General features: G+C 48.7%; 1 protein-coding gene across 3 annotated transcripts in view; it reads left to right on the top strand.

The window, feature by feature from the left end:
• Positions 1–25556, top strand: part of CDYL (chromodomain Y like) — a 165012-nt gene that overhangs the window by 81409 nt on the left and 58047 nt on the right. The gene's annotated exons all lie outside the window — the stretch shown is intronic.

Raw genomic sequence — 25556 nt, 5'->3', positions numbered from 1 at the left:
GTAAGAACAGCGCACAGCTTCTTGTTAAAATGACGGCAGCAAAGACCTTCCAGCCGGCAAAGAATCTGCCTTGCTTGGGGAACAGCTGACCCCAAAGTTCAGTTCAGTGAAAAGACAAATATTTTGATCAGGCGAGGAATTCTTCCAAGGGAGTATTTGCACAGGATAATTTTAGTTGGGTGGCTATTTATAGCTGCCTGGTGGTTTGTGCTTCACTCTTGGTTTGGGTTTTAGGACTGGGTGAAACGGAGGGGGCCCTACGCCTCCCTCGGTAGTCATGGAGGCAGGGTTGCAGTCGGCTGTCTCAAGGCGCCTCTGTTGGGTGCGGTGGGACACCTGGTGGCCAGCGTGGCCTGTCCTGTGACAGTCACAGAAGCAGGGGCAGAAGGTCCTTGCATAGGCAGGATGCTCGAAGCCTGTCTTGTTTACTTTGTTAGTAACACTTCACAGATTTTTCCTAAACATTCTTGTGTGTGTAGCAGCAAAGATTGAAAAGATAATACTTGAATATGTTAAGTCCCAGTTGCCATCAGAGCTGATGGCCTCTTTTATCGATCAGATCCTGGATGTAATCGTGTCCGGCTTAAAAGAGTGGATCTATCTAAGAGTTTACTGATTTTTTTTCCAGGATATTGAGATGATCTCTCCTTTAATTCACAAAGGGATGGATTATAAGTTACAGAATTAAACATTGTAAAGCACCATTTCATGGTGCAGGTGGGCAAAGCCACTTAGAGAAACAGGTAATACTGACTAAATAACTGCTATATTTTTTCCTATTGTTTTGCACATAAACTTCCCTGATTAAGAAGTATGGCCCATTTATGTTTTATTTCTGATAGAAAATTCCTCCAAAAGTGTAGAATTGATCCTGCAAGTAAATCCCACCTGCCCCCACCCCCCGCCAAGGTTAACCTGTTAGATCATTCTGATTTACTCTGCACTTGTGTGCCAGACCTAACAGCTCAAGGAACCCAGCAGGAAACCAAGCAGATGAAGTTGTGCCGGTGTGGAGTGCACATGTAGACCTTAAAATAGAGAAGTGAAACGGAGTGTGCTGAGGCCGTGAGGTCTGTGACGTAGGCAGGGAGAGCGCACAGGAGGGGGAACCCACTGCACGGAGGGTGTTAGCTGGGGGACCGTGAGGCACTTCCCCCTGGAGCTGCTGAGTGAATCCATCAAAGTGATACGTGTTCTGCCCACTTGATAGGGTTGTGTGGGGAACAGGAAGATTATCTTTTTTTAAGATTTACTTATTTGAGAATCAAAGAGAGAATATGAGACAGAAAGAGGTCTTCCACCCACTGGTTACTCCCCAGATGGCTGCTACACAGAGCTGGGCCGATCCAGAGCCAGGAGCTTCTTCTGGGTCTCCACACTGGCGCAGGGGCCCGCGCGCTTGGGGCATCTTCACTGCTTTCTTGGCAAGGACTGGATGGGAAGAGGAGCAGCGGGGACTGGTGCCCATATGGGATGCCGGCCCCGCAGGCTGAGGCTTAGCCCACTGTGCCACGGTGCTGGTCCCAGGAGGAGGATGTTATCAGTGAGTCACGTAGTAATAGCTGTCAGTCCAGGTCAGCGCTCTCTTCTTGAATCTTTGCGGGAATGCTGCACGCCACGCGCTGTGGCCAGTGCCTCTGCGCTGAGCACTGGGGACAGAGCTGCCTTCCAGGACGGCAGCGATACCTGCTGTCCCTCTCACTCCTGGAGCGAAGCCGTAGCTGAAGATACAATGTTTTACATGCTTTATGCCTTTCACTGTTTGCCCTGTTGTTAGGAAATTCATTCATGAAAGGTGTCCATCATCAAATGAATGGATAAAATGTATATATAGACACACAGTAGAATTCATTTTCAGTGCTGTTCCATCATTTGTAGCGAAATGGTTGCAGCTACAGGACATAATTTTGAGTGAAATAAGCTGGACACAGGACAAGCACCACATCTTCTGCCTTCTGTGTGGGAGCTGCAATTTTTAAAAAATCAAAAACTAAAATCCCTGTGTGTATCAGTTTTGCTGCAAATGTAGTGTTTTGTCAAGTTTTGTTTTAAATTTTTGTCAAATTGTTAAGGATAAACTATAGTTTTAATGGCATGCCTTTTGAAATTTACTCTGCATGAAATTGACATGTTTTCATTGGATTGTCATTGACGGCCCTTGCCTGTATTCCTGCTGAACTGTGGGCTTTTTACCTTTTACTTGTTGAACTCTTTATTTAGTGGAACATTAAGCCTTTGACTAAAGTGTAAACTCAAAATATCTCAAAGATGATAAAATATTAAACTGGCAAAAATGTTCAGTTTGATGGCCTTTGGCCAATTAATTGGAAAAGTTCTTATTTTAGTAAAAAAGATTCTGTTGTGATAGTAAACACATTTACTTTACTTGTGGAATCACTAAAATAGCAATTTCTTATATTCCATAAATCTTAATTTTAGCAGTATTCATGGAATTGTTTTCCTTATAAGATTCTACAGTTCAGATGATGCCCATTATGAACACTGGAAGTGGGGCAAATGTAAGATCTCTCTTTCAAATAAAATGAAAAAAGTAAAAATGTTTAAAAAATATTGGCAGGTACCAGCGCGGGTAAAACTGCCACCTGCAGTGCCGGCATCCCATACAGGTGCCAGTTCAAGTCCCGGCTGCTCCACTTCCGATCCAGCTCTCTGCTATGGCCTGGGAAAGCAGCGGAAGATGGCCCAGGTCTTTGGACCCCTGAACCTGCATGGGAGGCCTGGAGGAAGCTCCTGGCTTTGGATTGGCCCAGCTCTGGCCGTTGCGGCCATCTGGGGAGTGAAGCAGCAGATGGAAGACCTCTCTCTCTCTCTCTCTCTCTCTCTCTCTCTCTCTCTGCCTCCCTCTCTCCCTCTCTCCCTCCCTCCCTCCCTCCCTCCCTCCCTCTCTCCCTCCCTCCCTCCCTCCCTCCCTCTCTCCCTCTCTCCTCTGCCGCTCTGCCTTTCAATAAATAAATCTTTTTTTTTTTAAGAGCATTGAAAGTGAAGTTCTGTGACAGCGTAGATCCGGAACCGTGAATGGAATTCGCCATTTGGCCGTTGGGCATCTAAATCCCGAGCAGCACGCCCGGTGTCCATGCTCAGAATAACCGAGCTGAGCTGCTGACCGTTAGGAAAACCGTTCTCCCTGTGGGAGGATGTTTGAGAGGGAAGAATAAAAATAATTTAGGTATTTAATAGTACCAGTGTTTCAGGAGTTCAGAATATTGCTTGAAAAAAAAAATAATTGCTTCATCAGCCGATCCATAGAGTTCTTGATTGAACAAACAAGCAGAAAGTCCAGGAGCGTTGCTTTTTTATTATTGTTAAGTGTAGAGGACCAGGGAGAAAGCAGGTGTGTAGGCAGTGACGGGCCGAGCGCTGGGTCTGTGGCTGGGCACAGTGCCTGGGGCCGGACTGACTCTCGTGGCCGACAGGCCCGGCCAGCACCCTGGCTTTCAGTTTGGGGGCGCCAGCTCTGTGGGTCACAACAGCAGCACTGGGATGGTGGGGATAGTTTCTCCAGGATGACCTAGGTGTTCGCTTCTGAGGCACACGACATCTCGTTCATCAAAAAGTGAGCCTTGTTGCCACTTCTGTGACTGGCCAACCGCCTTCAGTTTTTCATTTGTAAAGAGGGTGAGAAGCGGTGATCCGTGTTAAGACTTGCCTGGGCCTGAGATGCATTCAGTGCTGGCTTGTTGTTAGCTGTCTTTTTTTTTTTTTTTTTTTTTTTTTTGACAGGTAGAGTTATAGACAATGAGAGAGACACAGAGAGAGGTCTTCCATCCCATGGTTCACCCCCCAAATGGCCGCCACGGCCAGTTCTGCGCCAATCTGAAGCCAGGTGCTTCTCCTGGTCTCCCATGGGGTGCAGGGCCCAAGCACTTGGGCCATCCTCCACTGCACTTCGGGGCCACAGCAGAGAGCTGGCCTGGAAGAGGAGCAACCGGGACTAGAACCCGGCGCCCATATGGGATGCCAGCGCCGCAGGCGGAGGATTAACCAAGTGAGCCATGGCGCCAGCCCCAGCTGTCATTGTTGATAAAGGTGAAGAATTGGGGGAGGAGCTCGCCTGCGTGACCTCAGAGTCTCTGTCCTCGGAACTGTGTCAGCCCTAGGTTAGGAGCAGGCCTTTGCTGCCTCCTCATGCAGGAGGCTGGTGCCACCCTGCCCCTCATGCAGATGTGGAAGCTGGCGTCTGGGGCTTGTGTCTGGCTACGGGGGCAGGCAGGCAGATCTGCTGCCCGCTGAGCCTGTAGTGCGGCAGTTCTGAATGTGGCCACACGGGGCGGTAGAGGATTCACTGTCTAACTCTGGGGCGCCCCACGCACCTGCCCCCTGGTGGAACGCCGAGGCTGGGAATCCCCGAGTAGCGGTGCGTGTGGTCAGTGTCTTGAGCCTCGCCTGAGTAGCAGCATGTGGCTGTCCTCTCCCATTTTTTTTTTTTTTTTTGACAGGCAGAGTGGACAGTGAGAGAGAGAGACAGAGAGAAAGGTCTTCCTTTGCCGTTGGTTCACCCTCCAATGGCCGCCGCGGTCGGCGCGCTGCGGCCGGCGCACCGCGCTGATCCGATGGCAGGAGCCAGGAGCCAGGTGCTTCTCCTGGTCTCCCATGGGGTGCAGGGCCCAAGCACTTGGGCCATCCTCCACTGCACTCCTGGGCCACAGCAGAGAGCTGGCCTGGAAGAGGGGCAACCGGGACAGAATCCGGCGCCCCAACCGGGACTAGAACCCGGTGTGCCGGCGCCGCTAGGCGGAGGATTAGCCTAGTGAGCCGCAGCGCCGGCCTGTCCTCTCCCATTTTTAAATATGAAGAACTCATAGATTTGGGGACCAAACTGATACACTGCCAGGGACAAGTGCGTTAGCTGCCAGCCCGCAGTTGACATGAGATCGGGTTGTGATGATAATGTGGGAACAGTGGGATTTTGTGCCCCTTTTGACAACAGTTCCTTACTTGTTTGGGTTTATTTTGGTCTTGACTTTTTGAAGTGACCAGACCAAGTTCCTGTCCCGTGTCTCCTGTTCTGGGTGCATCTGGTGTGGACCTACCTGATGGTGCCATTTACTTCCCTGCTGTAACTGGGAAGTGTGGATTAAAAGCCACCTGAGATGCAGGTCGTGCAGTGTGCTGACTTCTGTCCCACTGCCAGGTCCCAGGACCTCCTCCACACTGAGCAGGTGGAATGACTTTGTAAAGAGGCGTTTGCTCACCTTAACTGGGGTAAACTGTAGATCATCCCAGAAAGACAGGGCTAAGGTTGTGTGGTGGTGGTGTTTTTTGTTCACTTTTCAAACTTAGAAATGGTATTGTTACCTTCATTGATGATAAGTAAAAATGTAAACATTTTGTGTACTTGTCATTGTGGGCTTACGATTTTTATTTAGTCACTTAAATACAGGCATTCCTCTTGTTTGGTTGTCTGGCTCTGGATTTACTTTTTCAAAGATTTATTTCTGTACTTGAAAGAAAGAATGAGAGGAAGAGAGAGAGGTATCTTTTATCTGCTACTTTACTTCCCTAATGGCCACAATGGCCAGGGTTGGGCCGAGTCAAAGCCAGGAACTTCTTAATTGTCCATTTTCAGCCAGTGGTCATGCTTTTCTTTTGGTCCCTTGGTTCTTTTGACATCTCTCTGAATTTCCTCGTTAGCCTTCTGCATTGTTAGAGTTCTGTGTCGCTTGTTGGCCCGGTAGGCTCACCTTGGGCTGTCTTCCCTTGCAGCTGATGACAATTATTTGTAGAGAGCCAGGTCCTGGCTTGTACTTTATGGGACTAAATCGTTCTGACAACCCTACGGAGAGGTACTTGCATTTTCCCTGTGAAGGGGAAAACAGTAGCTGAGCCGTGCAGTGGCAGAGGCTGCACCTGGATCCCGGCCCTGCGGCTGTCAAGCCTCCCAGCCCTTGTTCCTGTCACCGCCCTCCCCTCCCCTGCCCGCCCCTCCTGCTTCTCCCCTCCTCCTCCCCTCCCCTCCCCTCCTGCTTCTCCCCTCCTCCTCCCCTCCCCTCCCCTCCCCTCGTGCTTCTCCCCTGCTCCTCCCTCTTCTAGTACCAGGGATAGCTGTTAGAGTGTCTTTTTTTTTTTTTTCTGACAGAGTGGATAGAGAGAGAGAGACAGAGGAAGGTCTTCCTTTGCCGTTGGTTCACCCTCCAATGGCCGCCGCCGGCGCACTGCAGCCAGCGCACCGCGCTGATCCAATGGCAGGAGCCAGGTGCTGATCCTGGTTAGAGTGTCTCTTGAGGACGGTCTTGCTCCAGGGCCTGGTGCTGCTTCCAGACGCTCATGCTGGGGCTCTGCGCCTGCCCTTCTCCTCCAGTGTGTACCTTCCTGCCAAAGGGAGCTTTCTTTACAAAGAAAGAAAGACCGGAAAGGTGGCTGTCACTTTTGGTGCAGGGTAGAGCTTTAGACAGTTAGAAAAAACATTGCAGTGTAATTTCTGGCAGATTGAAAGTGCTGAGATGCGATGCGCGTTACTCCTCCAGGGTGTAGGGATCTCCTGTGACCTCCGAGGGCCTCCTGTGTGTCTCCAGCACAGAGCTGTAAAAAGCCCCAGGGGATGGCAGTGAGCGAACAAACACGTGGACAGAAGGGCAGCCAAGATGATGATGAACTATGCCAGATTGTGACAAGTGGCACAGGGCGGCGCTGGGAGGTGTTGGGACAGGGTTTGAAATTTCAGGTGGTGTAGCTGAGGTGCCAGCCTTGGTGAGAAACCGGCTTTTGACTGATGCCTAAAGAGGAAGCAGGGGAGTTGGCCTAGAAGTTAACGCAGGGAAGGACTTCCTAGTGGGTAGTGTGTGGCAGGGAGGGAGGGGCTGAGGGAGCAGGGCCAGCCTGGCCAGGAGCCCACCTGTTAGCAGGCATGTCGTGTGACCTCACACACGGGTCCACAGGACCCCTCTCGCAGTAAGCAAGGACAGGATGTGGCCCAGCACACACGTCCACAGGACCCTGGTCGTCATGCCGGCAACCTGAAGAGCATGGGCTGGAAGCAGGAGAGCAGCGGCCGTGCCGGTGTCATGGTGGCATGGGCCATGATGGTGGGGGGCGGGGAGGGCAGCAGGAAGTACTTGGATTCTGAGGAGACACCTGGGGGTGACCCAGCTGGAACTCAGGGCTGCAGGGAGGAGTGGTTTGGGGGTTGGAGCCTCAGCCTGGGGCAGATGGCAAGATGCCTTGTGTACCTGGATGGAGAGGTCGAGGACAGGCTAGGACCCCTCGCCTGCAGTTTCCTCACTGTTGTTTGAAAGAGCAGCTCTAGACCACTTGCGGAGAGCGTGGCGGGATCCTTGTGTCCCGGCTGCCCCGTGTGGTCTGTAAGGGAGGCCTGAGCTCCCGGGCAGGTGGGGAGTCTGCAGAGAAAGGCACCTTCCCTCTACCTCTCAGTGGTCACAGGTGGATCAGTATTGAGACTTGTGACCTTCTCCAGGGAGAAAATTACAGGTTTCCAAGATTGCAGAATCCACGTAAAATAAAACGTAGCACTGAGCCATTTCAAGTGTCCAGTTCAGTAGCTGTAAGTGTATCCACACAGGTGGACAACCACCAGCACCCTCCATATCCAGAGCTTAAAAAAATATATATGACATTTTGCACCTGGACATCCTGCTTCCCCAGGTATCCCAGAATTATCAAAATTTACTGTGAATTTTTTTAAAAAAAAAGATTTATTTATTTAAAGTCAGAATTAGAGGGAGATCGTCCATCTGCTGGTTCACTCCCAAAATGGCCACATTGGCCAGGGCAGAGCCAGGCTGAAGCCAGGAGCTTCTTCTCGGTCTCCCATGTGGGGACAGGGTCCCAAGCACTTGGGCCATCTCCTGCTGCTTTCCCAGGTGCATCAGTAGGGAGCTGGATCGGAAGTGGAGCAGCCAGGACTCGTATTGCTGCCATTATGGGATACTCACTTCGCAGGTGGTGGCTTTACCTGCTGTGCCAAAACACTGGCCCCTTTGAAATGTTTTATAAGTAAAAATAGAGGATTTTCCATAAATATTTGACCTATGAGCCATGTGAATGCTGTTCTAGGGGAGGACCTCTGTCCACGGGGCCAGTGCAGCGTGTGCCCATGCAGGAGAGCCCAGGGGACATGCAGGCAGTGGTGGGGCTAGGCCCAGGAAGGATGTATTGGGTCAGCCAAACTGAGGAGTAAAATTGTCTTGCAACCAACAACCCGACTGTGTCGTTTGTTAGTTGCTCTGGGCTTGTTGGTGTCTGGTTCATTCCTTAGGGCCGCCCGTGGAGAAGGGCAGGGCTGCAGGCCTGCATCAGTCCCCGGCGCGTTACCACTCTCCTTCCTCCCCTAAGGAGAGCGGGGTCTCAGCGTGGCGACCGTTGCGTGTGCATTTGAATAATTAAATTATTTTGATTGGCGCTGGCTGTGTGCCTCTGCCTTCCTCAGGAGAGCTTTATCTCGGGTGCCCCCATTCAGAGGGAGCTACGTTTCCGTTAGGTGTTTTGTGATGGCAGGGGAATCTGCATGAGCATCCCCTGTCTCAGCACTTCCCAGGACAGCAAGTAAGCGCCGCTCTGAAGGGCCGTCTCCTGTCAAACTGCCCCAGGCCTGTTGTCGCTGCGAGGACAGCTGGTGAGGACCTCAGGTGTGGGTTTTACCTCTGTTTCCTGGTGAATTCCCTGACTTCAGTGTTCATTGCCCACGTGGGATTGTTAGCCTGACTTCTTCCTCTTCCTCCTGTAACCCTGGCTGGGTGCAGGCTCTGGGCGCCTGGCTGCTGTAGCACGCAGGTGTTAGCGTTGGTACCGAGTCACCAGGTACAAGCTTGGCACTGCTAATCGGGAGTGTAGAGGGTGAGATTGATTCCTTGACAGCAGTTGATTATTTCTCTGACACAGAGGTCCTCAACACGTAGAACTGTTTAAACACACAAATGCCAACAAAAAAGTAATGCTATGAGCAAAACATCCGTGTTCTTTCTGGCTTATGCACGGCCTGAGAGCCCATCCTCTAGGTGTTCACTGTCTGCCCTGAAGTGAGGCTTTCCTGTGGCTACAGCCGTCCTGGGCCTGGCTGGTGGCTGGAGAGCAGGTGGCCCCAGGACTCAATCCTGAAGGTGAGTCCATCCTGAGTGGCTTTCAGAGCTGGGGATGCCGTCCATTGAGCTCCCCTTCCTTGTATCACATTCCTTCAGGGCCAGTACATCAAGGCCCATCAGGGAAGGGGAGGAATGATGATGGTAAATGAGGTCTAGAATATTAGCTAACTTTGTAGGGAATGCAAAACTGTCAGCAGTGAAATGTTCAGCCCCTGTGGAAGACTGTGTGGAGGTACCTCAGAACCTACTTGGTGACCCAGCCATCCCACTCCTGGGAATTTACCCAAAGGAAATGAAATCAACATATGAAAGAGTTATCTGTACCCCCATGTTCTTTTCAGCTCAATTTATAATAGCTAAGACACGAAATCACCCAAGATGTCCATCAACTGAAGACTGGTTAAAGAAATTATGGTATATATACACTATGGAATACTACACAGTGATAAGAAAAAGAAATCATGTCATTTGCAACAAAATGGATGCAGCTAGAAGCACAGCAGGTGCAAGTCCTGGAAGCCAAGAATTAAAGCTCTTGTTAGGCACCCTGTGATTGTGAGTTTGGCTGGAGGCAGGATGAGATTCGACTGTTCCTATGGCAGCACCAACTTAAATATGTAAGTAAAGAAAGATTTTTAGCAGATAAAGCCGCTCCCTGTGACGCTGGCATCTCATATGGGCACCGATTTGTGTCCCCAATGCTCCACTTCAGATCCAGCTCCCTGCTAATGGCCTGGGAAAGCAGTGGAGGATGGCCCAAGTGTTTGGGCCCCTGCACCCACTTGGGAGACCTGGATGGAGCTCCTGGCTTCACCCTGATCCAGTGCTGGCCGTTGCTGTCCTCAGGAGTAAACCAGTGAATGAAAGATCTTTATCAGACTTTCAGTTAATAAATAAATCTTTTTTTAAAGCACTTATGGCAAGAGAACCAGATCCACAAATCTGTAAATCAAACAATATGCAAAATCCTTATGAACAGAATTAACAAAGCTTTTTTTTTTTTTTTTTTTTTTTTTTTACCAAATGATGAAAGAAAACCAAGTCAGTGGAGAAGTAGCCCACGTGCACGCAAGGGAAGGTTTGATACTGAAGTGCTGTTCCTTTTCCACGTATGAATCTGTTAATTCAGAGCAGTGTCTGTAACAGCTCCAAAGTGAAGGCTTTTTGCCTTCTGTTGGTTTTGCTTGTTGCTTTTGCTACTCTCTTTGGTCACTGTTGTGTGACACAGTCTGATTTTGTAACTCATATGGAAGAAGATGATACCAGGAGTAGCCAAGATAGTTTTCTGATGGAGCAAGATGGAGTCACTCACTATCTTACAGATTCTTGGTACAGGGCTGTTACAGACGGTGTGGTGTTGATACTAGGAAAAACAAAACGATGGGACGTGAAGTCCTACATAGAAACTTGAAATTGACAAAAAAAAAAAAAGCCCACAAATCAGAATGAAAGAGAAGGGCCTTTTTTATGTGGCTAGATTGCTAGGGTACGAGGCTAACTGTGTGAGAAAGAAATTACAGTGGATTCCACATCTCACAGTTTCAGAAGTCATTTCCATGTGTATGGAAACCATCTTTATGACGAGATGCCAGAACCAAAAACCATAAAGGAAAAAAACTTAATTTTGCCACAGTAAAATTTAGCAAGTGTTTAATACCATAAAAGCCATGATAAAAAACATTTAAAAGTTAATCCACAAAATGGGCAAAAAATATGAACAGGGGTTTACAGAGCAGGAACCCAGACAAAGTTTTGTAAAAGTGTTAGTCTCACCAGTGAGCAAAAGTGCAATTAAAACAGAGGTTACCATTTCCTAGCAGTCAGGTACTAAAATGTTCGTGGGTTTGTGAGGATGTGGAGGAGCTCCTGCGGGTGGGTGCAGGAATGGTTCACCACTTCAGACCGAAACAGAAATCTACGTGGGAGGCGCTCGCACCATCTGATCCGGCCGTTCCGTTTCTAGGTGTGCATCTCACGGAAATAGTCTTGTGTGTGAAGAGTTGTTGACAATGATGCTTGTCGAGGCATTGTTTGTAATGGAAAAATGGGAAGAAATTAACATGCTTGTCAGCATGGGAATAGGGAAATAGGTATGTGAGTCTACAGGGTGCTTCAGACAGTTTGTGGAAAAAATGGAATTAAAAGTTACGGTTCGGATGGTTGTTTGACATAGCTTAGTGACGCTGCTACTCGGGACACCTGCATCCGTATGGGGAGTGCCTGGGTTTGACTTCCTGAACTGCTGCTGATTCCAGCTGCTACTAATGTGCATTCTGGGTGGCAGCAGGTAGCTTACGTTAGCTGAATCCCTCCCCGGGAGGGAGGCCTGGATTGAGTTCCAGGCTCCTGGCTCCAACCGGGCCCAGCTCCAGCTGTTGCAGGCATTTGGGGAGTGAACCAGCAGATGAGAGCTCTCGCTCTCTCAAATAAAAAGAGTAAATAAATAAGTTTATTTTTGTGTAAAACTTGAAATCCATGCATAATTTGAAAAAGAAAAAAGTATGCATCTCCATGGGCTTTTTGAAGACCCCTCACATTTGCATCTTGGAATACTACCCATTCTTTAAAATGATTGAACCAGATCTACATGTATGAAATGGACTGTATGTATGAAACGCTGTGATGACAGTGACAAGAGTGTGTGGAGCTAGGAGCTATGAAAAGTGATGCTATATGATGCTTACAAAAGCAAGTTAAAATTTTCCAGAAGCATGAGGAAACGCTAACCATCACAGTTGGGATAGTGGTTCTCTCTGAGGAGTAGGCCTGGGGACAGGGTCAGAGAGGGCCCGGCTGGTACTTAGCTGCATCACACTGCTCTGTTGTGTAGGAGTTTGCAAATCCGCTATGGCAGCCTTCGGGCTGATCAGCTGGAGGAGCAGGCAGGGTATTGATCATTATGTTTTGTGTTCTGTGTGATTAAAATGTTTCATGTCAAGAGAGCAAACAATAACTTGCTTTCAGATGAAGCAAGGGCAATCTGGTAAGAAATAATCCTTGTGAGATAATAATTTTATAACCATGATCTAAAAGCAAGAGCCAGTAGTATAAGCCTGTTTGCAAGAATAGTGTTACACCAAGGTTGCATCATCAGTACCGAACAGTTCTGCATCCAGAAACTTCTCCTGGATTTAAGCAAGAATGATAATATACTTTCTTTTGGTCCCAGTGAGAATGCACCCTTTGTGCTTTATATTAAAGTATGATGTTTGCTTTAGATTGTTTGTAGGTTGTGGATGTTGCCTTCTATTTCTTATTTGGTGAGTGATTTACTCATGAATCAGTGTTGGATTTTGTCAACTGCTTTGTGGGTTTCTTTCCCCTGTATTTCATTAATATCATGTGTTACATTAATTGACTTTCAAATATGAAACCAACTCTGAATTCTTGGGAGAGACCCTACTTGGTGATGATGTAGAATCCTGTTTATGTGTAGGTGAATTGGTTTGGAATTTTCAAGTCTGTGTTTATGAGGAATATTGTTCTGTAGGTTTTGCATAAAACATTTTCATTGTGAATGTATCTGGTTTCTGTTTCCTCTGGGGTCAGTTGTGGTCATTTTTCTTTCCCTGGGAATTTGCCCATTTTGTCTGAATCGCCTGACTTCTTGGCCTAGACTTGCTCATAATAGATTTCTTCCGGGGAAGTCCTGATGGCTCTTTCTCATTTCTGATGTTGGTAGCCTGCATCCCAGGATCTCTGCTGTGCTGACCCTGCCCCTGGCCGTCCTCCCGGGCCTTGGCACAGCTCTGCAGCCGGACACCGGCCTCAAGACTGCAGACGCTGTGGCTCCTCTAGCGCTCAAGATCTCTGTGCACAAGTTGAGATTTTGATTTCTGGCCTGAACAATTAGACTCTGGTTCCTGAATGGTTTACTTGTTTGTCACAGGCCGAGCATGAGTGTGTGAGTGTGCCCATGTGTCGTTTGAATGGGCTTTTGTGGGCTACAGAACAGCTTTGCTGTACTGCCCGGGAGTGGGTTTTATTCCACTGGCCGTTAGCCGCAGGCCTGCGAGTCAGCTTCCAGCCCGTGAGGAGGATTTTCATCCAGTCGCATCAGTGAGATCTGTCCAAAAGGTTACTTAGACCGAGGCCTACTGTGTGCCTTCTGTATTCGCTCTCTGACACATCTTGGCATTTGTTTGTTTTGTGGAAAAGTCTTAAAAGCGAATCCTTTTGCAAGGGTTTTATGAGTGAAGACCCAGGGGTGCTTGCTGGCAGCACTCTGAGTTTGCTGTTTGGTTCTAAATGTAACCAGAGAGCAGTCCTGGCCCCAGAAATCCCGGTTTCTCTCTTCAGTTCCTCGACAGCTTCATCCCTGTCCACGGAGTGAAGCCAGACTCAGGACGGCGGCGGCCGTTCACGTTGGGAACAGGAGTTTCTCTGATTTCTTGCGGCCTTCTCTGGAGCAGCTTGGGTTTGTGTTGTCATGAGCAGCAGCGGACGCTGTGTTCTGTTGTGAGGTATCTGAACAATGATGTTGTTACGGAATGTGGGTTTTTTTTTTTTAATTGTTTTTGTTTTCCAGTTGTGGCAGCTGTGCGGGGAAGGTTCCCATTCACCGGCTTAGACAGCACACGTGTGCAGAGAGCCTTCCCCTCTGTGACCTGGTAGGCAAGTGTAGCAGAAGCAAGTGCTTCTGTTTTTCCAAGATGCCGTCCTGTGTGTGTGCAGAACAAAACACCAGAAACAACCTGTAGGCAAAATTTCTAAATGACTTAACCCTTTAAAAAATTTTAATTTGGGTAAGCCATGATGGCAGAAATGTTTGGGTGGGTGTGCAGGTGATGTTAGGACTTGGAGTGAAAGCGGCCCGTCCTCTGGGTGCCCATCAACTCCGTCTCATCCTGGTGGGGAGGGGGTGAGAACTGATGGCAGGGTCCTCGTCCCCTTCGCAGGTGTGCATGGGGAGAGCTCGTGCCTAGTGTCCAGTGTCCTGCTGGGAGGGAGGGCGAGGGGGAGCCATGACACCGGACTGTGCATCCTCCCGGGGGCGGGAACCCATGTTTGCTAATAATGCAAATCACAGGAGCCTTGTGCTCTCTTTCTGGTTAGAAGGGTGACTCACCGTTCAACATTTTGGAAAACTTCTCCATGGAAGGTTTCTTTTTCTTATTTTTTTTTTTAAGATTTATTTATTTATTTGAGAGGTAGAATTACAGACAGTGAGAGGGAGAGACAGAGAGAAAGGTCTTCCTTCCATTGGTTCACTCCCCAAATGGCTACGCCAATCTGAAGCCAGGAGCTTCTGGTCTCCCACGTGGGTGCAGAGGCCCAAGCACTTGGGCCATCTTCTACTGCTTTCCCAGGCCACAGCAGAGAGCTGGATTGGAAGAGGAGCAGCCGGGACTTGAACCAGTGCCCGTACAGAATGACAGTGCTGCACGCGGAGGATTAACCTAGTGCACTACGGCGCCGGCCCCATGGAAGATTTCCATACCTCAGTTCTACCACCCTGTTTGACGAGTAATTGGTGGTTGTAATAATGTGGAAATAAGTCTATCCTTACGGAAGGAATTTAACAGTGTCAGTTCCGTGTTGAGTGGTGGACAAGGCTTCAGGAGTCTGGGGTGAAGGGGACACAGTGTCGGGCCCTGCAGCCGTGTGGCTTCTGCCTCCTCTCACCTGGTTGCTCCTTGTACCCTCTCTCTGCTCACTGTGCCTGTGTGCACACGTGCCTTTACCTCCTGTTGACTGATTTTCCCTGGGCTTATTCCTTAGCTAAATTTTCACACTATAGAGTAAGACAGGTTTAAAACCTTTTGGTGTTTGTTACTAAATGGCTCCCTGAAATGCACCAGCTTGCTCACCCTCAGCATTGAAGGGAGTGGTTTCTGCACACCCTCCTGAGCCTTGCAGACAGGAAGGTGTCTCACTTCGGGGTGGGAACATTGCTACTCATCCGTTTATTGCAGTTTGTGCTCTTGTGTGCAGTGCGTACTCAGAGCTGTTGGGAACTGGATTCATGAGACTGGCTTCACTGATTTGAAAAGAGCTTTTTGTGCAATGAGCCGCTCATACACGGTTTGCCAGATTCTTTTTACAGTGGTTATCTTCTTATGCACACACACACATTTTCAGCGCTTCTGATTAGGGCTGGCCAGTGGCACACTGAGCTCAGGGCGGGAACCACTGTCCGAGGAGCCCCCAGCTCGCTGCAGACCCAGCAGCACTTGAGATGTTGCTGGACGAAAGCACCTGTGCATTCGTGAGCTGTAACTCGGTGGCTGACCTCAACACACACGGACCCTTGTGCAACCCAGCGCTGAGCCGGGAGACTTCGCTGACCCCGGAAGCTTCCCACGGGCCCCGTCCAGTCCATTCCCTGCCCTCCTCCATGGTTGCTTGCATAGCAGTTTTCTAGGATTTTCATTTAAATGGAATCATACAGTAAACCCTCTTTTGAGAATACATCGTGTGGTTTGTCCCATAAAGCTGTTTCTAATTTGTGACCAGCACCAACAACTCCTGTAAATATTTCTCTACTAGTTTTTTGTAGAAGTGTTTTTACTCCTTTTGAACAAGTAATTATGAATTATTGGATCATAGGGTAAGGCCTTTTTAGTCTTTTTTTTTTTTAAGATTTAAAAGTATTTATTAGCACCAAGGCCCTCCAGCCAGAGCGGCATCAAGCGGGGGGGTTCCAAAGAGGAAAGCTAAAGGGGACTGGTGGACGTCGGCTTAAGTACACTTTTGAAGGGACAAACTTGACAATCAGACTGGCATTCAGCCACCAGGTGGGGACGGGCCGTCGGAGGACCTCGCGGTTCTCCATCCTGCCTGCTTGCTGAGGCTGGGACAGCTGACTGTTTCCACGGTAGGCTGTGAGCTCAGGAAGGGGCTTTCTAGCTTGGTAGAGTGCGCTCGGGCTTTGCCGGAGCGGCTGTACCCTTCTAGGCTCCTAGACAGCGCGGAGTGTCGCAGCTGCTCAGCCTCAGGGCTCCCCTCCCCATCGCTGCTATTCTGATGGGTGTGTGGCGATATCATTGTGCGTCAGACTTGCGTTTCCCTCGAATGGCGGTGTTCGTCACTTTAGAGCAGTTGTTTTGCTTGACAAGTAAAGGTTCCTCTCTGTAACATGCTGACACGTGCACCACTGTATATCTCTTTAGGAAAGTGTCTATTCAAGTCTCCTGCCTGCTTTTTCCTTATATTTGGTCTCTTCGTTACTGAAGTGGAGATGGTTAACCAGTGGATGGCTCTGTGATGCAGCAGGTTAATCCGCCATCTGCAGTGCCAGCATCCCGTATGGATGCCTGTTAGAGTCCCGGCCGCTCCATTTCTGACGCAGCTCCCTGCTGATGGGCCTGAGAAAGCAGCAGAAGGTGGTCCAGTTGTTTGGGCCCCTCCACCCATGTGGGAGACCTGGATGAAGCTTCTGGCTCCTGGCTTCTGCCAGGCCCAGCCCTAGGCATTTGGGAAGTGAACCAGCAAATGGAAGGTGGATATCTATCTATCTCTCTCTCTCTCTCTCTCTCTCTCTCTCGACTTGCAAACAAATAAATAAATAAATCTTCCAGAACAGTCACTAACTTTTAGGTGCCAGGGTTCATTGGATGGAATGGTGGTCTTTTGAGGGTCTAGGAGTGGAAAGCTGTGGTGTGAACGTTTCTCCCATCCTCCCCACCCCACTCCCCCCCAGATTCTCCTCTTGAAACCTCAGCCCCAGTGCAGTGGGGGTGAGAGGTGAGCGTCTGACAGGCAGGTGGTTCGGAAGGTTCCGCCAGGAGACTCGTGCAGTGCGCACACCCTGCAGGGGCCGCCTGAGAAACAGGCCGTGCGAGACCCCGAGTCTGCCAGTGCGCCCACGGTGCAGCTCGGCCTGCGCAGGCAGGAGCCGCACGTTTCTGTCGTTTTTAAATTCTGCACTCCAGGTGTTCTGTTATAGCAGGCGGAGAGACTACGGCAGAAATGGGCAGTGAGAGGAGGGTGCTCCGTGCGTGTCACTCCCCGGACCGTAGCTGTTCTGATGAGAAGTTTTCACGATTTTGATGAAGTTGAGTTTGTCAGTTTTCTTTCTTCTGTGCTCATTGCATTTTTGTGACCCGAGGAGTCTGCTTTTACCCAAGTTGCAGAGATGATGTCCTGGCTTGCTCCAGAAGCTTCCATGCCTTTAGCTTTGTATTTAAACCTAAGTGTATCTTTGTATTTAAACCTAAGTGTATCTCAAAGTTACTTCTGTGGATGATATGATGAGGTTGCAAGGCTCACTTTTTACATGTGAATATTCAGTTTTCCAACATGCTTTAAAAAAAAAAAAAGATTGAGTCATTCAAAAGACAGAGTGATGAGGGAAGGAGGGAGGGAGAAAAAAAGAGAGGGAGGGAGGGAAGGGGAGAGAGAGAGAGAAATATGCATGTACTAGCTCTTCCATCTGCTGATTTACTCTCCAAGTGCCCACAACATCCAGGGCTGCACCAGGCCAAAGCCAAGAACCAAGAACTCCATCTAAGTCTTCCACGTGGGTAGCAGGGGCCTAAGCACTTGAGTCGTCATCTGGGGGTTCCCAGGTGCATTAGTTAGCAGATAGCTGGATTGGAAGTGGAGCAGCCCGGGACTCCCACCTGCACTATAACGTGGGGTGGTGTGCTGGCATTGCAAGGCACGGCCTCAGTTGCTGTGTCATAACACCGACCCCTCTAACACCGTTGATTGGAAAGACTGACCCAAGGGCATTGCCTGGGGACTTTGGAACTACCCATCAGTTGACCATATGGCCATGAATATAAACGGGGGTCTGTTTCTGGCTCCTCTTTGCTGTCTCACTGATCTCTTTGTAGATTTTATGCAAGTCCCGCGCAGTTTCTTTTCGAGTCTTGAAATACATTGCATGAGTCCTGTCGTTAATTCACTGTCTTCAGGATTGTTCTGGGTTGCTTTCCTGGTTTGTTGCCTTTCCATGTAAATGTTAAAATTATTTCTCAATTTCCACATAAAAGCTTGCAGGGATTATCACTAGGAGTGTGTTGCATCTGTGGCTATATTAGGAAAAACTTACGTCTTAACAGAATTTGCTTTCTAAATTCATGAATGTGGGGTATCTACATTCATGTAGGATTATCTCAGTATGTTTTACTGCAAGTAGTGATGGTGTAAGGCTTCTCTTACTATAATGCGGCAGATCACTGATTAATTTTGTAAAGTTAAATCAATCTGAATTTTTATGTCTTTATGTTTGGTTTGCCAATGCTTTTTAAATATCCTTACTTGTTTATTTTTATTTTATTTGAAAGAGAGAGAGATCTTCCACTTGCTGGTTCATTCCACAAATGCCTTCAACAGCCAGGGCTGGCCAGGCTGAAGTCAGGAGCCCAGAGCTCCATCGAGGTCTCTCTTACAGGTTTTGGGGACTTGCGCCATTCCTTACTGCCGCCTCCCCAGGTGTGCACCGCAGAATCCACTCAAGGGTTTCTGGCCCTGCCTGTCTCAGCTTCTCCCAGTGCTCACGTCTCGGGAGGTTAGCTTGGTCACTGAGTGCACCTGTCCCCAGAAACAGGTCATTTTTTTTCCCAGCTGCTTCCTGGCTCTTGATTGGAACACAGTTCTGAAAGTTCTGGACTCTACCTCGATCCTCCTGCACATCTTCCCCCTCCGCTCTGATTGCCTTGGGGGGACAGCCTAGCCAAGCCAGGGCCTGCAGAATTCAAACTTCACTGTGTTTCAGCCACCTGGGATTGAGTCCTAGGTCTCAGGGAGGATGACGGCCACTTAGTTCTGCGGCCCACTGTGTGCAGAGCGGAAGACACCAGAGCTCTCTCTGAGCCACCTAAGGTGCCCTTGTCCCTCTTGCATCTGGCCCTTCCTGACGGTAGACCTGGGTGTGGTCGGTAAACAGGTGAGATAGCTGCTGTGCCTTGGGAAATGCCCGCCTGGTGCCAGCAGAAGGAGCACCTGTGCTGGCACCTGGGGAGGCACCAGGAAGAGAAGGCATTCCTGATCCTTGCCCTTCAGAGACCCCTGGAGGCTTCCTCGGGAAGGAATAAGCGCCCTGGTGGAGGCACTTGAGTGTAACTCTGGGGTCTGCTGTGCCTGGCCAGATGGACGGGGACTCGGTCCATTCCTGTGACCTAGTTGAGAACGCGGTCAGAAGCAGCAAAGGATGGCTCCGGCACCTGCCACACAGCACACCTGTGAACACCCCCAAATGGGTTCTCCGCCCCCACTCGTGACCATCGCCATGGCATTACGTGCAGCAGTGATGCTGCCTGGCGGGTTGTGTGGACACAGGGCAGGTTGGATTCACAGCTCTCGGCAGTCCCTCCGAAAACAAGAGCAAAGGTAGTCATTTGAAGTGTGAACTGTACACCTTTGCAGCCAGTTGGAAAGCTGTGTTGGAGGCCTGGTCCACCTGTGCCCCTGCGGTGTAGGGCCCCCCAGGGGAGCCATCGTAACTATAAACACCCACTTTCCAGGGCCGGCGTGTACCAGGGGGACTGTGCTTGTGTGGAGGTCAGGTGTTTGTCTTGCACCCTAGGAGAGTGATCACCCAAGACACACAAGTGATAAAGGAAAAACACCAGTAGATGCCATTTGGAGAGTGAACCAGCAGGTGGAAAATCTCTCTCTCTCTCTCTCTCTCTCTCTCTCTCTCTCTCTCTCTCTCTCTCTCTCTCTCTCTCTCTCTCTCTCTCTCTCTCCAGCTCTACCTTTCAAATAAATAAGTCTTTTTAAAAGAAAAAGAAAATGTGCTGCCCTGGGAGGTAGTCAGCCTTGACTCACTGGTTAAATTTTACGGATGATAGAACTACTCCAGATACCCCCTGGCAGGCCAGCCATCCATGCTAACGCCTCCTGTTAGACAGGAGGACGTGCCAGTCAACAAACTTAAGGAGAAGCCATCTGGCTTGCTTGAGTTGGAGCCTGATGTTTTATGAGCTGGTTTAGCTGGCGGGGCTCCGGGGACGGGAAGCAGGATAAAGGGCACTGTTGCAGGGTTGCAGTCCTGGTGTTTGCAGTCCTGTTGCTAGAAGCTATCACTAAATGTTCTGGGAGACAGATTAAGTGGATTTGGTTTTAGCTTCTGTGGGTCTGATTGATCAGAGTGACTGATGGATTGGGTAACCAGAGAGGAATTTGCCAGAAGTCAAGATGTTGTAGAAGCAAGGGGCGTGGGTGTTGCAGGGAGATAACTCTCCAGGGATCCCTTGGCGCAGAGGTGCCGACTGCATCTATCTCTGTCTGATTGTAGCAGGACAGCGTTTCGAAACAGAAACAGTCTCCCTTTAGGCCACAGGACAAGTTTGCTTTCAGCTGGAGGTGGGGTCAGGCACTCTGTTTTTGTTGTTGTTGTCTCTCTCTCTCTCTCTCTCTCTCTCTTTTTAAGATTTTTTAATTTATTTGAGAGGCAGAATTACAGACACAGAGAGGGAGAGCCAGAGAGAAAGGTCTTCCATCTGCTGGTTCCCCCCCAAGATGGCTGCAGTGGCTGGAATGGGCCGATCCAAAGCCAGCAGCCGGGAGCTTCTCCCAGGTCTCTCACTCAAGTCAGGGGGCCAAGCACTGAGCCATCTTCCACAGCTTTCCCAGGCCATACGCAGAGCCAGGACTTGAATCGCACCCCCGCCCCATAACTCTGTTTTCTCATCAGAGAAACTGCCAAAGTGTCGGCACCATTTTCCATCTTAGAGGAGATGTGAGTTTCAATTTCTCTAAGACTCGGCTTTTATTGTGATAGTCCCTGGTGGTTGTGCAATGGTGTCTCACTGTGGTCATGATACGTGTTTCCCTGTTGACCATGTTTTCGTGTGCTTATGGGTCATTTACGTGTCTGCTTTGGAGAAGTGTCTGTTCAGGCCCTTTGCCATTGCACAACTGGGTTATCTTTTTATTGCTGACTTATAAGACTTCATAAATTTGTGATCCAAGTTCCTCGTTGGATAAGAATGTCTCCCATTGCACAGGCTGTCTTTTAACTTCCCGGATTCCGTTCATTCACAAACGCTTTCCATTCTGGTGTCCAGTGTATCTGTTACTTTTCTTTGGTTGCTTTCATTTGCAGTGCTGTGTCCAAGAAGCCATGGTCTAATCCAAGGTCACAGTTTGCATGTCTGTAGTCTTCTTTTAACTCTTTTATGTGTAGGATTTTATACAGTTGAGTTAAATTTGTGTATGGTGTGAGGTTGGGGCCTCTTTTTATGTCTAGATCATCCAGTTGTTTGGTAGCAGTCCTTGAAAACATTAATATAGTGGTCTTGGCACTCATGTTGAAAGTCACTTTTTCCTAGCCTCCTTGTTCTCTTCCGTTGATCTTTTTGCCCTTGTCACACTGTATTGATTACCTTGAAATCAAGGAGTATGAGTTCTACAGTGTTGTTCTTTTCCTTTTTGAAGACCATTTGGGCTATGCTGAGACCGTGTGGTCCTCTGGATTTTAGGATTGGCACGCCAATTTCTACAAAGGAAACAAATGGAATTGTTATAGGGATTGCATTGATTCTTTCAATGAACTGGAGGAGTATTACCTATTAACACTCCTAAGGCTTCTGATACATGGAGTGGCTCAATTTAATTAGATACTTAATTTCTCTCAATTTTTTATTTTTCTCAGTATATAAGTTTTGCACTTTTGTCAATTTTCCATTTTTTCCCTTTTGATGCTAAATGAATTATTGATTATAAATGAAACTTTTCTTTTATCTTTGGTTTGAGCATTGCTACTGTATAGAAATTCAGTTGATTTCTCTGTATTAATATCATATTGTTAATCTCACTGAACTTGTTGGCTCATCTTTTTTGATGGGATCCCTAAGGTTTCCTACTTAGGAGTTCATGTCATTGACAAATGAGGATAATTTTGCTTCCTTCTCTCTAATGTAGATGTTTATTTTATTTCTGTATCTTGTTTAATCACTGATATAGCAGTTATAAGCATTCTTGACTTGTTTCTGATTTTAGGAAGAAATTTTTGTTTTTCTACCGAGTGGGTGTGAATTTGTGTGTTTCATGTTTCCCTGTAAGTTGTTGAGAAGGCTCCCCTCAGTTCCTGGTTTACTGAGTGTTTTCATTGTGAAGAGCTATTTAGTTTCTCGTGTGTTTGTGTGCATCTGTTGAAATGACCTGGAATCACTCCCTCCCTCTGTTCTGTTGAGCTGCTTATTCACACAGTAAGTTGTAAGTCGTGGTCGTTTTTGTATGCTGCTGGATTCACTCTGCTGGTGTCCTCTGAGGGTATTCAGAGGAAGTGTTGGGCTGTGGGTTCCTTTGCTTGTGATATCGTCGTCTGGTTTGGGCATGAAGGTAATATCAGCCTCATAACCTGAATTGTGAGGAGTTCTCCTAAGTATTGGGAGAGCTTTGAAAGGATTGGTATTCCTTAAAAAAATTGATAAAATTCCAGTGAAGCCATCTACTTCTGTGCGAGAATTCATCTATCACTAAGTCGATCATTTTTTCTTGAGGGTCTATTCAGATTTTCTTTAATTAGTTTGAATAGAAATTTGTTCTTTCAGAAACTTGTCCATTTCATCTGCGTATCTGATCATTGGTATGTACTTCTTCAGAGCATTGTATTTTTTTATTTCTGTATGACGTTTAACATTTTTATTCTTGGTTTTAGTAATTTGTTCACCTTTTTCTTGATCAGTCTGGCTAAAACTTTTTAATTTTATTGATCTTTTAAAAAAGACTTGCTTTTTAAAATACTTTTCTATATTTTATTTTATTAAATTCAACTCTAATTCTATTATTGCCTTGCTTCTGCTTGCTTTATGTTCTCTTTCTAGTATCTTAAGGTACACAGGTTACTGATTTGAGATCTTTCTTAGAGTTTTTGTGTATCTGGAAAGCTGAGAGAGAAAGAAAGAGGGACCTCCCATCTACTGTTCACTCCCCAGTGCCCACAATGCGGGGGTGGGTGAAGCCAGCGCAAGGAGCTTGGAATTTAATCTGGGTCTCCCACGTGGGTGGCGGGAACCCAACCCTTTGAGCCCTGAGCCACTTCCTGCCTCCCAGGCACCTGCTGGCAGGAAGCTGCAGAGTGCAGCGGGAACTGGAACTGCGGCACTCCGGCCACGTGCCCTGTCCCGTTTAAGAGCCAGTGCTTGCAACTCGGAGTTTCTCTCATCACCGCTTTTGCTGTACCCCATACCTTTGTTTTGGAAGGCAAAAATAGAAGGGGAGAGAGAGAGAGAGAATGAGGATTTCCCATTTCCCATCCACTGGCTCACTCCACTCCCCAAATGGCTGTGACATTTCTCTGGGTCTCTCACATGGGTGCAGGGGCCCTAGCACTCCTCGTAGAGCCGTGTGTGTGGTCTGTGCTGGGGGTTGTGTTCTGTAGCTGCCAGGTTGGGTGTCCGGTGGATGTCGGTGCAGTTACGTGTAGAGTGGTCCAGGTCCTTCCTCCTTGACCTTCCATCTCTTTGCTCTGCCCATTCTTCAACATAACATTGAGTTCTCCAACTCTTGTTGTCAGATTGTCGCTTTCCCATCACTGCTCTAGGCACATATGCTTATAACTGTTACATATAGCCTCCTGTATGCTTTAGGTCTAGTAATATAATGAGATACATACCACTTTATACCACTTTATAGAACTGCTTTTTAAGTCTGTTAAGAGAAAAGTTAAGAAAAAAATACATTTTTACTGTCTTTTAGAATTAGATAATTACCCTTACAGTTCTGTTTGCTGTGTGTGTGTGTGTGTGTGTGTGTGGATTAGAATTTCCATCTGGTGTACTTGCTTCCAGCCTAAAGAATTTCTTTCGTATTTCTTACGAGGCCAGTCTGCCAGCAACAACAGAAAATCTCTGTTTTTGTTTATCTGGGAATGTCATTCGGGAGTTGGTTGTTAGACTTCATGTTTTAGAGCAGTGTTCATTCACAGCAAAATTGAACCGAAAATAAAGTTCACACACCCCCTGGACACACAGCCTCCCTCGTTGTCAGCACCTCCTGAAGGTGCAAGCCCCTGTCAACTCCCAGCTACGAAGTTTGTCCTCTGATGCCTGAAGCCTGCACGACTCGGCTCCCTGCCTAAGGCAGCTGCCTGTGCAGTAGCTCTCAGCCAGAGCCGGTTGGTCCCTCTCCAGTGTCTTCCAGTGGCTGTTGGTCCCAGTGATACCTGCCTGTTGCCCTCCGATGGTGTTGCAGGAGTCTAAAACGCATAGAGTGCACCTGCTGTCCTGTGCATCGTGGCTGAGCCGCTCAGCACTGCCGGCACCCGTGGTTTCCCCTCGTGGCCGTATTTGAAAGGTAGAGACCTTCCACCACCTGCTTACTCCCCCAAGTGCCTGCAGTCACCGGAGCGAGGCGAGGCCAAAGCCAGGACCGGGGAACCCCATGCTGCTCTCCCACTGGGTGGCAGCAGCTCGAGCCATCATACGTTCCCTCTCAGTGTGTGCATTAGCAGACAGCTGGAAGCGGGCACAGAGCCAGGACTCGAACTCGTGTCCCTCCAACATGGGGATGCAGGTGTCCCGAGCAGCGTTTCAACTGCTGCACCAGAATGCCTGCTCCTGCAGGTAAAACGTTTACACTGTTCCCTGCCATGAAGTTGATTGCCATGGAATTGTCCAGAAAGAATCGTTTACTTAAATTGAAATCACTTGCACTCTTAGCTGTACCTGTTCACGAGTGAAGGGGCAGGAAAAAAAAATCCCTTCGGAAGCGCCCCTCGCTGTCCTCGGTTCCGGGGACCCCTGTGTGCTGATCTGGCATTGCTGTCGAACTCCGGAGAGCTGTCAGGCGTGAACCCCCCCTGTGACGGAGCAGGGTCCGTGTGCTCTGAGTCCTTCCCACGTGGAGGCGGCGGTGTGCCTCTGCTTCCCGCTGTGTCTGTGGGGAGGGGCTTCACCCTGAGTCTCTCAGGGAGGTTTACTGGAGAGGCTTTGGGGTGGTGTTTTGTTTCAGTCTCGTTGATTTTCCGAGAGTAGGGGGGTGGCAGGGTCGGATGTTTTCTCCAGAACCTCTGCGGGTGTGCTCAGTCAGCCCAGATTTTGCAACCTCAGAGAATGAGGCTCAGCGTGGGTCATCTGAGCTCACCTGTAACTTTGCCAGGAGTGTACTGATGGTCTTGATCGGCCACGGGCTTTAGTGTCCTTGGCTGGAGGCGCGGTGTGGCTCTGGTCCTCTGCCCATGAGGTGGGAGCCGCCGGCTGCCTTGGCGGTTGCGGTCCTGGTTTCTGTATCATCTCAGACGCGAGGATCGATCCTCAGGCTTTCTCCAGGAACACAGGGGTGTTAAGTCAGCTGCCGTCTGTCCGTGTGGCTGGGACAAGCTCTCCCTTCTGCTTCAGGGTGGTGGGATGTGGCACCTGATAGCAGCATGCTCATGTGACAAGGCGGTATAAATTTGAAAAATGTGTTACCGGTCTATGATCATCAGAGATGAACAACACTGTCTTTCAGAGATGCTATCGAAACAGTAATTAAACCAAGCCTTGGAGGCACACAGCCGGCCCGCGCAAGCCGCTCTGTTACAAGTGTTAGCTCTTCTGCAGACCTTCCTGGCTTTCGCCGAGAGCCCCAGGGTCACATGTGCAGCACTGGCCACGCCTCCCC

The sequence above is a fragment of the Oryctolagus cuniculus genome, chromosome 5 (assembly GCF_964237555.1).
Source record: "Oryctolagus cuniculus chromosome 5, mOryCun1.1, whole genome shotgun sequence".
In the NCBI taxonomy this organism is placed as follows: Eukaryota; Metazoa; Chordata; class Mammalia; order Lagomorpha; family Leporidae; genus Oryctolagus; species Oryctolagus cuniculus.
Note: the sequence above shows the minus strand (reverse complement) of the source record. Positions and strands in the feature narration are given on the sequence as shown.